The 15,677-nt window shown below is 39.7% G+C and overlaps 1 pseudogene; it reads left to right on the plus strand.

Moving 5' to 3' along the window:
* The first annotated feature begins 9,483 nt into the window (after positions 1–9,483).
* LOC108404515 (coiled-coil domain-containing protein 122 pseudogene) lies at positions 9,484–11,583 on the plus strand (annotated as a pseudogene).
* Positions 11,584–15,677: the final 4,094 nt, after the last annotated feature.

Raw genomic sequence — 15,677 nt, forward strand, 5'->3', positions numbered from 1 at the left:
GCTTAGAGTAAATCTTACAATGATCTAATTGACACAATGAAGAATGGGCTGTGCTCAGGTAATTTTTACTAAAAAACATTTTTTTTACTTTGATATCATTAATGTAGAATTACTTGAACAACATTATGGTCACTAGACTCCCCCTATTATCAAGTTGCCCTTACATACCCCATTACAGTCACTGTCCATTAGCGATAAGATGCTATGGAAACATTACTTGTCTTCTCTGTATATGCTGCCTTTTCTGTGTCCCCCCCACCCGCTTCATTATGTGTACTAATTATAATGACCCTGTTTCCCCCTTTTCCCTCCCTTCCCACCCATCCTCCCCAGTCCCTTTCCCTTTGGTAACTGTTAGTCCATTCTTGTGCTCTGTGAGTCTGCTGCTGTTTTGTTCCTTCAGTTTTTTCTTTGTTCTTACACTCCATAGATGAGTGAAATCATTTGATTCTTGTCTTTCTCTTCCTTATTTCAGTGAGCGTAATACCCTCTAGCTCCATCCATGTTGTTGCAAATGGTAGGATTTGTTTTCTTGTTTTGGCTGCATAATGTTCCATTGTGTATATGTTCCACATCTTCCTTATCCATTCGTCTGTTGATGAACACTTAGTTGCTTCTATTTCTTGGGTTTGTAAATAGTGCTGCGATAAGCATAGGGGTGCATCTGTCTTTTTCAAACTGGGCTGCTGCATTCTTTGTGTAAATTCCTAGGTGTGGAATTCCTGGATCAGATGGTATTTCTATTTTTAGTTTTTTGAGGAACCTACATACTGCTTTCCACAATGGTTGAACTAGTTTACATTCCCACCAGCAGTGTTGGAGGGTTCCCCTTTCCCCACATCCTAGCCAACATTAGCATTGTCTTTTGGATGGTGGCCTAAGAGGTGGTATCTCATCGTGGTTTTAATTTGCATTTCTCTGATGATTAGAGATGTGGATGTGCTCAGATACTTTTATCTGGGGAATATTCAAATGTTCAAGGCCAAGTTGCTCTTCTCCTTTTGAACTTGAACTGATTAACTTATTAACTCTGAGGCTTTTCTGGATTTCTTGTTTTCATTGCTTAACTGAGTCCTTTCTAGCGGGTTTTACTGACCTTGTTCTCCTTCTACCCAGCTCATATCTATTTTCTTGCCTAACAAAGGTGAGAGGATTGCAGGCGTGGTATCAGATAGGTGTGTGACCATCTACAAGTCAGTCAGTAATTCCGGTCTTTCTTCATCTGGTAAGATCGAAGAGGTGAAACAAAATCAAAAAAGAACAAGCGGGTCTACATCAAGCTGAAAAGCTTCTTTACAGCAAAGGACACCATCAATAGAACAATACGACATCCTACAGGTATGGGAGAATATATTCATAAATGACATATGCGATAAAAGGTTGACATCCAAAATATATGAAGAGCTCTTGTACCTGAACAAACAAAAAGCAAATAAGCCAATTAAAAAATAGGCAGAGGATCTGAATGGACACTTCTCTAAAGAAGAAATTCAGTTGACCAACAGGCACATGAAAAGCTGCTCCACATTGCTAATCATCAGAGAAATGCAAATTAAAACCACAGTGAGGTATTACCTCACACCAATGAGGATGGCCACCATCCAAAAGACAAACAACAACAAATGTTGGCGAAGATGTGGAGAAAGGGAAACCCTCCTACACTCCTGGTGAGAATGTCAATTTGTTCAACCATTGTGGAAAGCAGTATGGAGGTTCCTTAAAAAACTAAAAAGAGAAATACCATTTGATCCAGGAATTCCACTCCTAGGAATTTACCACAAGAATGCAGCAGCCCTGTTTGACAAAAGACATAGCACCCCTATGCACCTGAATGTTTATCTCAACACTATTTACAATAGCGAAGAAATGGAAGCAACGTAAGTATCCATTAGTACATGAATGGAGAAAGAAGATGTGGTACATGTACACAATGGAATATGATTCAGCCATAAAAAGAAACCAAATCCTACCATTTGCAGCAACATGGATGGAGCTGGAGGGTGTTAAGCTGAGTGAAATAAGCCAGGTGGAAAAAGACAAGTATGAAATGATCACTCATCTGTGGAGTACAAGAACAAAGAAAAAAACAAGGAACAAAACAGCAGCAGACTCATAGAACCCAAGAATGGACTAACAGTTACCAAAGTGAAAGGGGCTGGGGAAGGTGGGTGGGAAGGGAGGGATAAGGGCAGGGGAAAAGGGGCATTATGATTAGCACACATAATGGGTGGGGAAGGTTTCACCCGGAAGGCAGTACAGCCCAGAGAAGACATGTAGTGATTCTATAGCATCTTAGTACGCTGATGGACAGTGACCGTAATGGGGTATGTGGTGGGTACTTGATGATGGGGGGAGTCTAGTAACCATAATGGTGCTCATGTAATTGTAGATTAATGATAAAAATGCAGATTCAAGACCAGATAACGATGAGACCCAGGAAGAAAAAAAAAGTTCTAAGCGGCTAGCAGCAGCAGTTTGTGATCCTGCCGGGCGTCCTGCTTATCCCTCCAGAGCTGCCCCGTGCTCTGTCGTCGTCGATCCATCGAGCTTCCTCGCCCTCCTCTTACACGCAGAGCGCCGTGCTGACCCCGGGTCATTTTCCCACAGAGTTGGCGCGGCAGCCCCGCCGGCCCTTCTGCTCATGCGCACGAGCATGCACCCTCCCGTCCTCTCTACCCCGAGGCCGTGTTGGCCTCCCAGCCCCGGCTGCACGGGCCCACGTCCAGGGCGAGTTCGGGGAACCTCTGGGCTGTGGCGGCAGCGGAGCGGGCGGCTGGGGGCCACTGGGATGAGCGGGTGCGGGCTCAGGGACCGCGTGAGGGAAGGCCTCCCCGCCCGGCCTCGCCCAGACGCCTGCGCCTCCTTCCCCAGGAAGCGGTGGCCCGCCTCCCCACCCGCGCCGCCGCTGCCGAGGTTCCTAGCAGGCCTGCACCCGTCGGCGAGAGCACAGCCACCGAGGCTTCCCTGCAGCGAGCGGCCGCTCCTTGCTGCCGCCTGGCACCGCCCGGGGCGCCCTCGACCCTGCCCGCGTCCACCTCCCAAATGGCGCGCCTGTGATTCAAGTGCTGCTAGGTAATGCTACAATTATAGTTTTTTTATTGAGATATATTGACATATCGCATTGTGTTAGTTTTAGATGTGTGACATAATGATTTGATGTACGCGTTATACATTGTGCATTGATTACAACAGTACGTTTGGTTAGCATCCATTACTATGTATAGTTAGGAGTCTTTTCTTCTTGGAATGAGAACTTTTAATGTCTACTCTCTCAGCATTTAAATATACAAGTACAACATTGTCAACTATATTTAACATGCTATACATTACATCCCAGGACTTAGGCGTCTGGAAAGTGGAAGTTTGTAACTCTTGACCTTCACCCATTGGGCCTACCCCTACCCCTCACGCCCGCCTTGTCTGGTATTCACCCATCTTTTCTGTATACGTATGAATTCTCTCGTTTTGTTTTGTTTTGTTTTGTTTTAGATTCCAAATGTAAGTGACAACATACAGTATTTGACTTATTTCACTTAGGGTACATCCATGTTGTTACAAATGGTAAAATTTCCATTTTTTCGGAACTGAATAATATCCCATTGTGTATATATGTACAACATTTTCTTTATCCATTCATCCATCAGTGGGCACTTAGATTGTTTCTGTGTCCTGGCTGTTGTAAACAATGCTGCAGTGAACAGAGCAGATATTTCAAGATTGTAATTTCACCTCCTTTGGATAAATACTGAGAAGTGGAATTGCAGGATCATGTGGTAGTTCCATTTTTTATTTTTTATTGAAGCTCCATACTGTTTTAGATAGTAACAGAACCAATTTACATTCTAAGAGTGCACCGAAAGGGAACCCTTTTCTCCACATCCTCGCCAACAGTTGGTATAACTTGCCTTTGTGATAATAGACATTCTAACAGGTATGAGGTGATACCTCATTGCGGTTTTGATTTGTATTTCCTTGATGATTGGTGATGTGGAGCACTTTTTCATGTACCCATTGGCTATTTGTATGTGTTCTTTGGAAAAATGTCTATTTACATCCCTGCCCATTTTGTAATTGGGTTGTTTGGTGGGTTTTCTCCCCTACTGAATTGTATTAATTTTTCCTGTATTTTAGGTATTAATCCCTTATTAGATACGTGACTTGAAAATATTTTCTCTCAATCTATAGACTGTCTTTTTATTTTGTTGATTGCTTCCTTTGCTGTACAGAAGTCTTTTAGTTGATATAATCCTACTTTTTCTTTTTACTATTGTTGCTTTTCACTCTTGGTGTCAAGTTCGAAAAACCATCAGCCAGACCAGTGCCAGTGAGCCTACCCTCTATGTTTTCTCCAGGTCTTAATGTTTCAGTCTTTGATACATTTTGACCTGATTTTTATGTATGGTATATGGTTTTTCTCTGAGCCTTCTATTCTGTTCCATGGCTGTCAGTGTCTGTACTGCAGTGTTTTGATTATTATAGCTTTATTAATATAGTTTGAAATCAGGGAGCTTGATGCCTCCAGCTTTGTCGTTCTTTATCAAGATTGCTTTGGCTTTTCAGGCTTTTGTGGTTCCATATGCATTTTAGGTTTGTTCTAGTTCCATGAAAAGGGCCACTGGAGTTTTGATAGGGGGTTACTTTTAATCTGTGGATAGCTTTTTGTGTGTGATGATAATTGTTTCAGGCTATGAAAACAGACTCTTTCCATTTCCTTACATATTCTTCAGCTTCTTTCATCACTGTCTGACAGTTCTCAGAATACAGATTTTTCACCTCATTGGTAGGTTTATTCGTGGGTATTTTATTATTTTCAATGCAGTTATAAATGGGAGTATTTTATATATATCTTTTTCTGATTGTTCACTGTTAATGTGTAGAAACACAGATGAGTTTTGTGAATTGATTTTACATTCTCAATATTATTGACTTGATTCACTTGTAACAGCTTTTTGACTCTTCAGGATTTTATATATATAATATGTCATACACAGATAATGACGGTTTTGCTTTTCTTGTTCTGATTTGGATGCCTTTTGTTTCTTTTTCTTGCCTAAAATTGCTCTGGCTGGGATTTCTAGTACTTTGTTGTGAAGAAATGCAGGAGTGGCACCCTTGTCTTTTTCCTGATCTTAGAGGAAAAGCTTTTAGTTTTTCACATTGTTGATGATGTTAGCTGTTGTCTTACCACATATAACTATTATACTGAGGTATATTCTTCTATACATAGTTTGTTGAGAGCTTTTGTCATGAATAGGTGTTATTGTATATTAATTGACACTATAGGTGTGGGTTTATATCAGGGCTCTCTAGTCTGTTCCACTGTTCTATGGTCTGTTCTTGTGCCACTAGCAAATTTTCTTGATTACTGTGGCCTTCTAGTAGAGCTTGAAGTTGGAGAGCGTAATCCCCCGAGCTTTATTCTTATTTGTCAGGATTGCTTTGGCTATTTGGGTTCTTTTGTGGCTCCATATGTATTTTAGAACTATTTTTCCCAGAGTGTTAAATAATGCTGTCAGTATTTTAATAGGGATTGCATTGAATCTGTAGATTGCTTTATGCGGGATGGCCATTTTGACAATATTTTCATTCTTCCTATCCATGAGCATGGGTTGTATTTCCATTTATTGTTGTCTCACTAAGTTTTCATGATTGCCTTGTAGTTTTCCGGGTATACATTTTTCACTTCCTTTGTTAGGTCTATTCCTATGTATTTTGTTCTTTTTGAGGCAATTGTGAATGGAATTGTTTTCTTGATTTCTCTTTCTACTAGTTCATCATTAGTGTATAGGAAAGCAAGAGATTTCTGTGTATTACTTTTGCATCCTGGAACTTTACTGAATTCAGATATTAGTTCTAGTTGTTTTGGAGTGGAATCTTTTGGGTTTCTTACGTACAATATCATGTCATCTGCAAATGGTGACAGTTGAACTTCTTCTTTACCAATCTGGATGCCTTGTATCTCTTTGTTTTGTTTGATTGCTGTCGCTTAGGACCCTCCAGTATTATGTTGAATCAAAGTGGGGAGAGTGGGCATCCCTATCTGGTTCCTTATCTTAGGTGAAAAGATTTCAACTTCTCGCTGTTAAGTATTATGTTGTCTGTCAGTTTGTCATATATGGCCTTTATTATGTTAAGGTACGTGCCCTCTATATCCATTTTCTTGAGAATTTTTATCATGAATGGGTGCTGAATTTTGTCAAATGTGTTTTCAGCATCTACGGAGATGATCATGCATGTGATTTTGTCCTTCTTTTTATTGATGTAGTGGATGATGTTGATGGATTCTGCAATGATGCACCATCCTTGTATCCGTGGTATGAATCCCACTTGATCATGATGTATGAACCTGTTTTTGTATTTGGTTTGGTAATATTTTGTTGACTATTTTGCATGTATGTTTCTTTAAGGATATTGGTGTGTAGTTTTCTTTTTTGTGGTGTCTTTGCCTGTTTTTGGTATTAGAGTGATTCTGGCTTCATAGAATGAGTTTGGAAGTATTCCCTCCTCTCCATTTTTTTGGAAAACTTTAAGGAGAATGGATAGTATGTCTTCTCTATATGTCTGATAAAATTCAGCATTGAATCCATGTGGCCCAGAGTTTTGTTGTTGGGTAGTTTTTTCAGTACCTATTCAATTTCCTTGCTGCTAATTGGTCTGTTTAGATTTTCTGTTTCTTCCTTGGTCAGTCTTGGGAGGTTGTATTATTCTAGGAAGTTGTCCATTCCTTCTAGGTTATCCAGTTTGTTAGCATATAGATTTTCATAGTATTCTCTAGTAGTTCTTTCTGTTTCTGTTGTGTCCATCGTGATTTTCCTTTCTCATTTCTGATTCTGTTTATGTGTGTAGATTCTCTTTTTTCTCTTAATAAGTCTGACTAGGGGTTTATCTATTTTGTTTATTTTCTCAAGGAACCAGTTCTTGGTTTCACTGATTGTTGTCTATTGTTTTATTCTTCTCAACTTCATTTATTTCTTCTCTGATCTTTATTATGTCCCTCCTTCTACTGACTTTGGGCCTCGTTTGTTCTTTTTCCAGTTTCAATAATTGTGAATCGAGGCTATTCATTTGGGATTGTTCTTCCTTCTTTAAATTGCCCTGGATAGCTATAGACTTTTCTCCTACAACTGTCTTTGCTGTGTCCCACAGAAGTGGGGGTGCGGTGCTGTTGTTTTCATTTGTCTCCATATAGTGTTTGATCTGTTTTTTAATATGGTCATTAATTCACTTATTATTATGAGCATGTCATTATGCTTCCATCTGTTTGTGGGCCTTTTGTTTTCTTTGTAGGTTTTTTTCTAGAGTCATGCATAGCTTTGTGATCTGTGAAGTTGGTTTGTATAATTTCAATCTGTTTGAATTTGCTGAGGCTCTTTCTGCATCCTAATATGTGGGCTATTCTGGAAAATGTTCCACGTGCACTTGAGAAGAATGTGTATCCTGCTGCTTTTGGGTGGAATGTTCCATAGATGTCTCCTAGGTCCATCAGTTTTAGTGTGTTGTTCAGGACTCTGTCTCCTTACTTGTTTTCTGTCTGGTTGATCTATTCTTTGAAGTGAGTGGTATGTTGAAGTCTCCTAAAATGAATGCATCCAATTCTCTTTCCCCCTTTTTTTCTGTTAGTATTTGTTTCACATCTGTAGGTGCTCCTCTGTTGGGTGCATAGATATCCATAATGGTTATATCCTCTTTTTGGACTGACCCCTTTATCATTGTGCAATGTCCTTCTTTGTCTCTTGTGACTTTCTTTGTTTTGAAGTCTATTTTGTCTGATACAAGTACTGCAACTCCTGCTTTTTCTCCATGTTAGTTGCATGAAATATCTTTTCCTGTCCCTTCACTTTTAGTCTGTGTATGTCTTTGGGTTTGAAGTGAGTGTCTTGTAGGCAGCATGTAGATGGGTCTTGTTTTTGTTTAACCATTCAGTGACTCTGTGTGTTTTGATTGGTGCATTCAAACCATTTACATTTAGCGTGATTCCTGATAGGTATATGATTATTGCCATTGCGGCTTAAGGTTATTGGATACCAAGGGTTTGGGGTAAATTCTTTACTATCTAACAATCTAATTTAACTTACTTAGTATGTTATTACAAACACAATCTAAAGGTTCTTTTTTTCCCCTCCTTTTTCTTTCTCCTCCATTCTTTATATATTAGGTATCATGTTCTGTACCCTTTGTCTATCCCTTGACTGACTTTGAGGGTAGTTGATTTGATTTTGCATCATCTTAGTAATTAATTGATGTACTTCCATTACTGTGGTTTTGTTTCCTCTGGTGACAGCTATTTAGCCTTAGGAGCACTGCTATCTATAGCAGTCCCTCCAAAATACACTGTAGAGATGGTTTGTGGGAGATAAAATCTCTCAGCTTTTCTGGAAATAGTTTAATCCCTCCTTCAAGTTTAAATGATAATCGTGTCGGCCAGACTGTTGTTGGTTTGTGGCCCTTCTGCTTCATTGCATTAGATGTATCATGTCTGTTGAGAAGTCTGATGATAGTCTGATGGGTTTTCCTTTGTAGGTGGTCTTTGTTATCTCTCTGGCTGCTTTTAATATTCTGTCCTTATCCTTGATGTTTGCCATTTTAATTATTATGTCTTTGTGTTGTCTTCCTTGGGTTCCTTGTGTTGGGAGATATGTACACCTTCATGGAGACTCATCTCCTTCCCCAGATTTGGGCAGTTTTCAGCATTTACCTCCCCAAAGCACTTTCTGTCCCTTTTTCTCTCTCTTCTCCTGGTACCTCTGTAATGCGAGTATTATTCCATTTGGATTGATCACACAGTTTTGTCTTTATTCTTTCATTCCCAGAGAGCCTTTTTTCTCTCTGTGCCTCAGCTTCTTTGTATTCCTTTTCTCTAATTTCTGTTCCATTTACTGTCTCCTCCACTTTATCTAATGTGCTTTTCAGTGCCTCCATTGTATTTTTCTCTTCAGATATTGCATTCCTTAATGATTGAGTCTCCATCCGGAATTCTTCCCTGAGTTCTTGAATGTTTTTCTGTACCTCCATGAAGATACTTATGATTTGTATTTTGAAATCTCTTTGAGGAAAATTGATGAGTTCAGTTTCACTTGGCCCTTCTTCTGGTGTTTATGGGATTTGGCTTTGTACCTGGTTCCTTTGACGTTTCATATTTGTATGTGGTGCCCTCTCGTGCCCAGAAGCTCTACTCTCTGGAGCTGCTCAGCCCCTGATGCGATGTCTGGGGTAGCAGGGGAGTGGCGCTGGTGCCCTGTTCCGTGAGGTCTGTTGTTTTCTCTAGGTTTATGCAGTCAGGTGCAGCCTTCTTTCCTGGTTGCTGTTTCAGGATTTGTTTTATTAATTATATTTTCATTGGTATTGGGAGGAGGCCTCTGTCTCACCTCTCATGCGACCATCTTTACTCCCGAAAAAGCTACTGTTTTTAAATTTAATTTCTCTCTATATATTTTAAGTGATAGACTAAGTAATATGCTGGCATTTTAGATTTGATTGTAGTCTTTGTTCTGTTTGCCTACAGCGTAGCTTGGACATACATTTTTCCAAGTCTTGATTTTTCATCATGAAATAGTAAAAGGGGTGTTCACTTGGATACTTCTCTCGGGGCACAGGCGTCTCTGGCAGTTTGGGAGCCACCAGTGAGAAGAGGACTGGGAGCATCTTGGGGCCTGAAGGGAGCGCTGTAGGATCTGTTCTTTTTAATGCTCAGCATCAAAAGTGAGGGCAATCCATTTGTGTCACTCAAACCAAATTTCATTCTTCTTCTAGATTGTTTTTTTCCAGTCCCTTTTCCTGTACTTAAATCAATTACTGATGGACATTCCCTATTAAGACAGATGGGTTTGTCTCAGTATGGTTTAGCTGTGTGGACCTGATCAGTCCTTCCCCCATCTATATGCTTGCATCTAATTGGGGGCTCTGCACAATTTCCCAGAGGCAGGGAATTTTGACTTGCATTAAATAATTCTTTATAATATGTTTGTTAAAAAATACACTCCTCTTTAGAGTTGCTCCTTTTCATGATAGTGGTAGTATTGTGTGACTAAGAAATGTTATCTCAGAAAAGTGCGTCATTGTTGGTAGTGTGTCGACTTGACATTTTTTTAACTCTGTTCCCCGTTTTAGAGACAAACTTACTGGCGTCCACTGTACCCATAGTGAGTTTCCAACTGCAAGAGGCAGACCCTATTTGAGTTGGTTGGTTTGCAATAGCAATGTAAGCTAGTTGCAAAACGCAGTGGAGTAGTTTATGAGGGAGAAAGCAGTCTTAAGCTCACCCAGAGACACTACCAGTGATTGTTTCACCTGCTTTTTTAGACTTTAAAAATGCATACATAAGCATATACATGTTCTTTAATGGTGTAATATTTACTTATTTACTTTGAGAAGGGATTTTATTTTTTATTTTTATTTGTTTAATAATTTTTCATTGAAGTGTAGTTGACATACTAGTTTCAGGTTAATGGTATAATATTTAGACATCCTGCTGTATAACTTAATGTATGGTAGATATATAATGGCGAGCGACACTGCCGCACCTCCCCCACCAAACCCGCCTCCCCACGGGCCCACCTCCCCGCGGGTTCCCGCCTACCCCTGATGTGACGCCCAGGGCCTCCAGGCCAGAGGACTGCAGGGAGGCAGAAGCGAGTGTGCCGCGGCCTCGGCTGCAGGGCAGATGCCGGCGGACGTGGGGAATTCAGGGGGCGCGAGGCCACCACCTGCCGCCGCCTCAGCAGTTCCGGGTCAGTGCAGCCCGCCGAGCCCATGCTCAGCGGCCCCTTCGGATGAGAACACAAACCAGAGCCACTGAAGGGTCCTATGGCCAGAGGCAGGCAGGTCAGCGAGTGGGAAGCCAGGTGCCGGGCAGGCCCCAGAGGGAGCAGGGTGGCAGGCAGGGGGCGTCAGACCCATCTGTGAGAGGAAGCCCTTCCTCAGAATGAACTTCATGAACTTGAAAAACAAATAGCATATGTTTCTGCAGAAACTAAAGAAAGAGAAAGGCAAATTAATCAACAAGATGCTGCCATAGAAGATACCAAGCTTCAGTGTGGAAACCTGGAAACTCAAATCAAATCTTTACATACAGAAAATGTAAAGCTTAAATTTGACATAGAAGCAGCTCAAGAAGACCTTGAGGAACATATGCTAAGATATAATGAATATTATGCAAAAATGAAAGTACATAAAGATAGTTTGGGGGAGATAGAAAGCAAATGGTCATTCATAACTGAACTCCATGAAAAATGAGATCTTGTTAAAAAACTAATGACAATGAAAGAGGAACTTACACAAGATTCCCAAAATCCAGAAGGAAACAGATGAAACAAGTACAGGAAGACATTACAAAGCTAAAGCCTCAAATTATAACTGTAAAAGAATCTATCATTGAAAAAACTTGTTTTCTTGAGGAAGAAAAAAATTCCCATGAAAAATTAAGAAAAGAAATAGAGGTACAACATAAGAGATATGGTGCAATTCTTAAGCATTTGCACTGTCAGGTGAACAAACCAGTCAAACAGAAGACAATGGCAATGGAACATTGAACAACTGGAAAAAAACGCAGCTAAACTAAGAAAACACATTTGAATGAAAGATTAATATGGCTATAGAGCAATGTAGAGCACAGACTGCCTGCAAAAATTATGGGACATAAGGTTTAGCAAATCGTTTGGATTCTTAACAACCTGCATTCACTGTCAGCGGTCTGTCTGAATAAAAGATGCATTTTCTTTTTTTTTTTAATCAGTCATCTGTTTCAAAGTGCCTTCCAACCCTACAATTGATAGCAGGTAGATAGACAATAGTTATATGTTTACAGAAGAATCGTGGAAGACTGTGAATATTTTGTGTGTAAGATATACTGTACTCATGAATGCCTGTTTGTAAACATATGGCTTTTACTATCATATCAAGTAAAAATTTAGAAGAAGAAAAACACTTGAATTTACAATGATTTTAAAATCGTTGATATTTTGATTGTTTCAAACTTTGTTACAATGTACTTTTTTACCACTGCCTTCATAATAGTCATAAATATTGGCATTTACAATAATGTTATATGTTCAATGCTTCAGATATTTTACTCAGTTTTCTCCTTTATGCATAAGGTAACAATTTTTTATTAGGTAACATATTTTTAAAGTGCATAAAAAGTTTATTCATTTAAAAAAAAAAGTATTTGGAGACCTCATTCTTTTTTAAGGTTGCATTGCTCCACTTTCTGATGAATATAAGGAAGTCACAAGTTGTTATAAAATATTTAAGTAATGAATATTCCTGTATGAACGTATTTGAATAAATATTCTGTCTTCTTAGAGACTGTTTCACTCCGATTGGAATTTCTGAATAAGAGAATTTATACCCTTATGTTTCTGTGGATGTTGCTACACTGTGCCAATTTATGTTCATTCAGAAAATATTTTTAGACATCTATGTGTAATGCCTGTGATACTTTTTAGACTAAGAGACTTGACCAGCCTTCTCTGAGTCCTACAAGTTTAGGGAGGACCTGGATACTTGAGAATCACATAATTGCCTGTAGAATTACAACCCTAACAAGTGCCAGGACAGACGGGACATAGTACTGTGGAGCATGTTCACAGGAGGATTTGGCCTCATCACAGAGATTAGAGGTTTCCATACAGATATTTGAGCTGATACCTGACAGAGTAGTAGGCATTAAGCAGATAGGGACATTGGGGAGCGAATCCTAGGTGGAAGGAAGAGCAAAGACTGACAGCAGGAAACCATGTGCTGTGTTGGAGGGACTGGCCAAGGGCCTGGGCCTGGGCAGTATGGCATTGAAATGGAGCTGAAAGTATGGAGCTAGGTCATGCAGGCCACTTTTTAAGACTTTTAGACTTTGTCTTAAGAGTGACAGAAACCTGTTGAACTGTTTCTGTTGAGGGTTAGTGTGTGGAGCCTGATCAAATATGCATTTTCAACCTATCGTTTTGTCACCGAGTGGAGAATACATTGTAGGAAAAAGAGTGGCAGCAAAGAGAAAAGTTAGGAGGTTTTTGTAGAAGAGGCATAATGGTGGCTCGGGTGTGGGGCGGTCGGTCATTTTGGTGGAAAGATGTGAACATAATCTGGAGATACTTAGGTGATGGTACCCTTGTTCCAACTTGGTGGTGGGTTGAGGAGGAGGAGGGTCAGGAAGAAACGGCTGACAGTGGTGGTGACTTCCAAGTTTCTGGCCCATACAGTTGCTTAGGTCGTATTTTTTGATAAGATGTTAATATTTTTCCCAGATTACTTTTGGTGTTTGTTGGTTCCTGATAAATACGCCATGAGAGTAAGTCTTCTGTTTTTAACATATAGCATTTTGATAAAATAATGACTGTTGTATTTTTCTTTCTTTCACTCTTTCTCTCTCTTTCTTTCTTTCTCTCTCTCTCTCTCCTTTTCTTTCTTTTCATATCATTAATGTACTATTCTGTAAGCCACATTATGGTTACTAGACTCGCCCCATTATCAAGTCCCCACCACATACCCATTACAGTCACTGTCCATCAGCATAGTAAGATGGTATAGAATCACTGTTTGTCTTCTGTGTGCTATACTGCCTTCCCCATGGCACCACCACCACCACATTGTATCTGCTCATTGTAATGCCCCTTTTCCCCCCTTATCTCTCCCTTCCCACCCCTCCTCCCCAGTCCCTTTCCCTTCGGTAACTATTAGTCCATTCTTGGGTTCTGTGTGTCTGCTGCTGTTTTGTTCCTTCAATTTTTTCATTGTTCTTATACTCCACAGGTGAGTGAAATCATTTGGTACTTGTCTTTTTCTGCCTGACTTATTTCACTGAGCATAATACCCTCTAGCTCCATCCCTGTTGTGGCAAATGGTAGGATTTGTTTTCTTCTTACGGCTGAATCATATTTCATTGTGTATATGTACCACATGTTCTTTATCCATTCATCTATTGATAGACACTTAGGTTGCTTCCGTTTATTGGCTATTGTAAATAGTGCTACGATGAACATAGGGGTGCACATGTCTTTTTAAAACTGGGCTCCTACATTCTTAGGGAAAATACCCAGGATTGGAATTTTGGGTCAAATGTTTTTCGTTTTAGTTTTTAAAGGAACCTCCATATTGCTTTCCACAATGGTTGAAGAAATTGACATTCCCACCAGTACTGTAGGAGGGGTTCCCCTTTCTCCACATTTTCACCAACATTTGTTGTCATTTGTCTTTTGAATGAAGGCCATCCTAACTGATGTGAGGTGATATCTCATTGTGGTTTTAATTTGCATTTCTCTGATGATTAGCAATGTGGAGCATCTTTTCATGTGTCTGTTGGCCATCTGAATTTCTTCTTTGGAGAAGTGTCTGTTGAGCTCATCTGCCTATTTTTTAATTGGCTTACTTGCTTTTTGTTTGTTAATGTATTTGAGCTCTTTATATATTTTGAATGTCAATCACTTATCGGATACGTTATTTATGAAGATATCTTCCCATACTGTAGAATGTCTTTTTGTTCTACTGATGGTGTATTTTGCCATACAGAAGCTTTTTAGTTTGATATAGTCCCACTTGTTCATTTTTGCTTTTGTTTCCCTTGCCTGTGGAGATGTGTTCAGGAAGAAGTTGTTCATGTTTATGTCCTGAGAGAGTTTTGCCTATGTTTTTCTGTAAGAATTTCATGGTTTCCTGACTTACATTCAGGTCTTTGATCCATTTTGAGTTTACTTTTGTGTATGGGGTTAGACAATAATCCAGTTTCATTCTCTTGCATGTAGCTGTCCAGTTTTGCCAACACCAGCTGTTGAAGAGGCTGTCATTTCCCCATTGTATGTTCATGGCTCCTTTATCGTCTATTAATTGACCATATATGTTTGGGTTAATATCTGGACTCTCTTTTCTGTTCCACTCGTGTGTGGGTCTGTTCTGGTGCCAGTACCAAATTGTCTTGATTACTGTGGCTTTGTAGTATAGCTTAAAGTTGGGAAGGAAGATTCCTTCTCTTTGTTGTTCCTTCTCAGGATTGCTTTGGCTATTTGGGTTCTTTTGTGGCTCTGTACAAATTTTAGAACTATTTTTTTCCAGTTGGTTGAAGAATGCTGTCAGTATTTTGATAGGGATTTTATTGAATCTGTAGATTGCTTTAGGCGGGATGGCCATTTTGACAATATTAATTCTTCCTACCCAAAGGCATGGGATGAATTTCCATTAATTAATGGTCTCTTTAATTTCTCTTAAGAGTGTCTTGTGGTTTTCAGGTTATAGGTCTTTCACTTCCTTGGTTAGGTGTATTCCTAGGTATTTTATTATTTTGGATGCAATTGGGAATGAAATTATTTTCCTGATTTCTCTTTCTGCTAGTTTATCCTTAGTGTATAGGAATGCAACAGATTTGTATGTATTCATTTTGTATCCTGCAACTTTGCTGAATACAGATATTCTAAGTAGTCTTTCAGTGGATTCTTTGGGGTTTTTTATGTAGAATGTCATGTCACCTGCAAACAGTGACAGTTTGGCTTCTTCCTTACCAATCTCGATGCCTTTTATTTCTTTGTGTTGTCTGATTGCCATGGCTAGGACCTCCAGAACTATGCTGGATAAAAGTGAGGATAGTAGGCATCCTTGTCTTGTTCCCAATGTTAAAGGAAAAGGCTTTCTGCTTTTTGCTGTTGAGTATGGTGTTTGCTGTGGGTTTTTCATATATGGCCTTTATTATGTTGAGG

The sequence above is a fragment of the Manis javanica genome, chromosome 17, assembly GCF_040802235.1.
Source record: "Manis javanica isolate MJ-LG chromosome 17, MJ_LKY, whole genome shotgun sequence".
Classification (NCBI taxonomy): domain Eukaryota; kingdom Metazoa; phylum Chordata; class Mammalia; order Pholidota; family Manidae; genus Manis; species Manis javanica.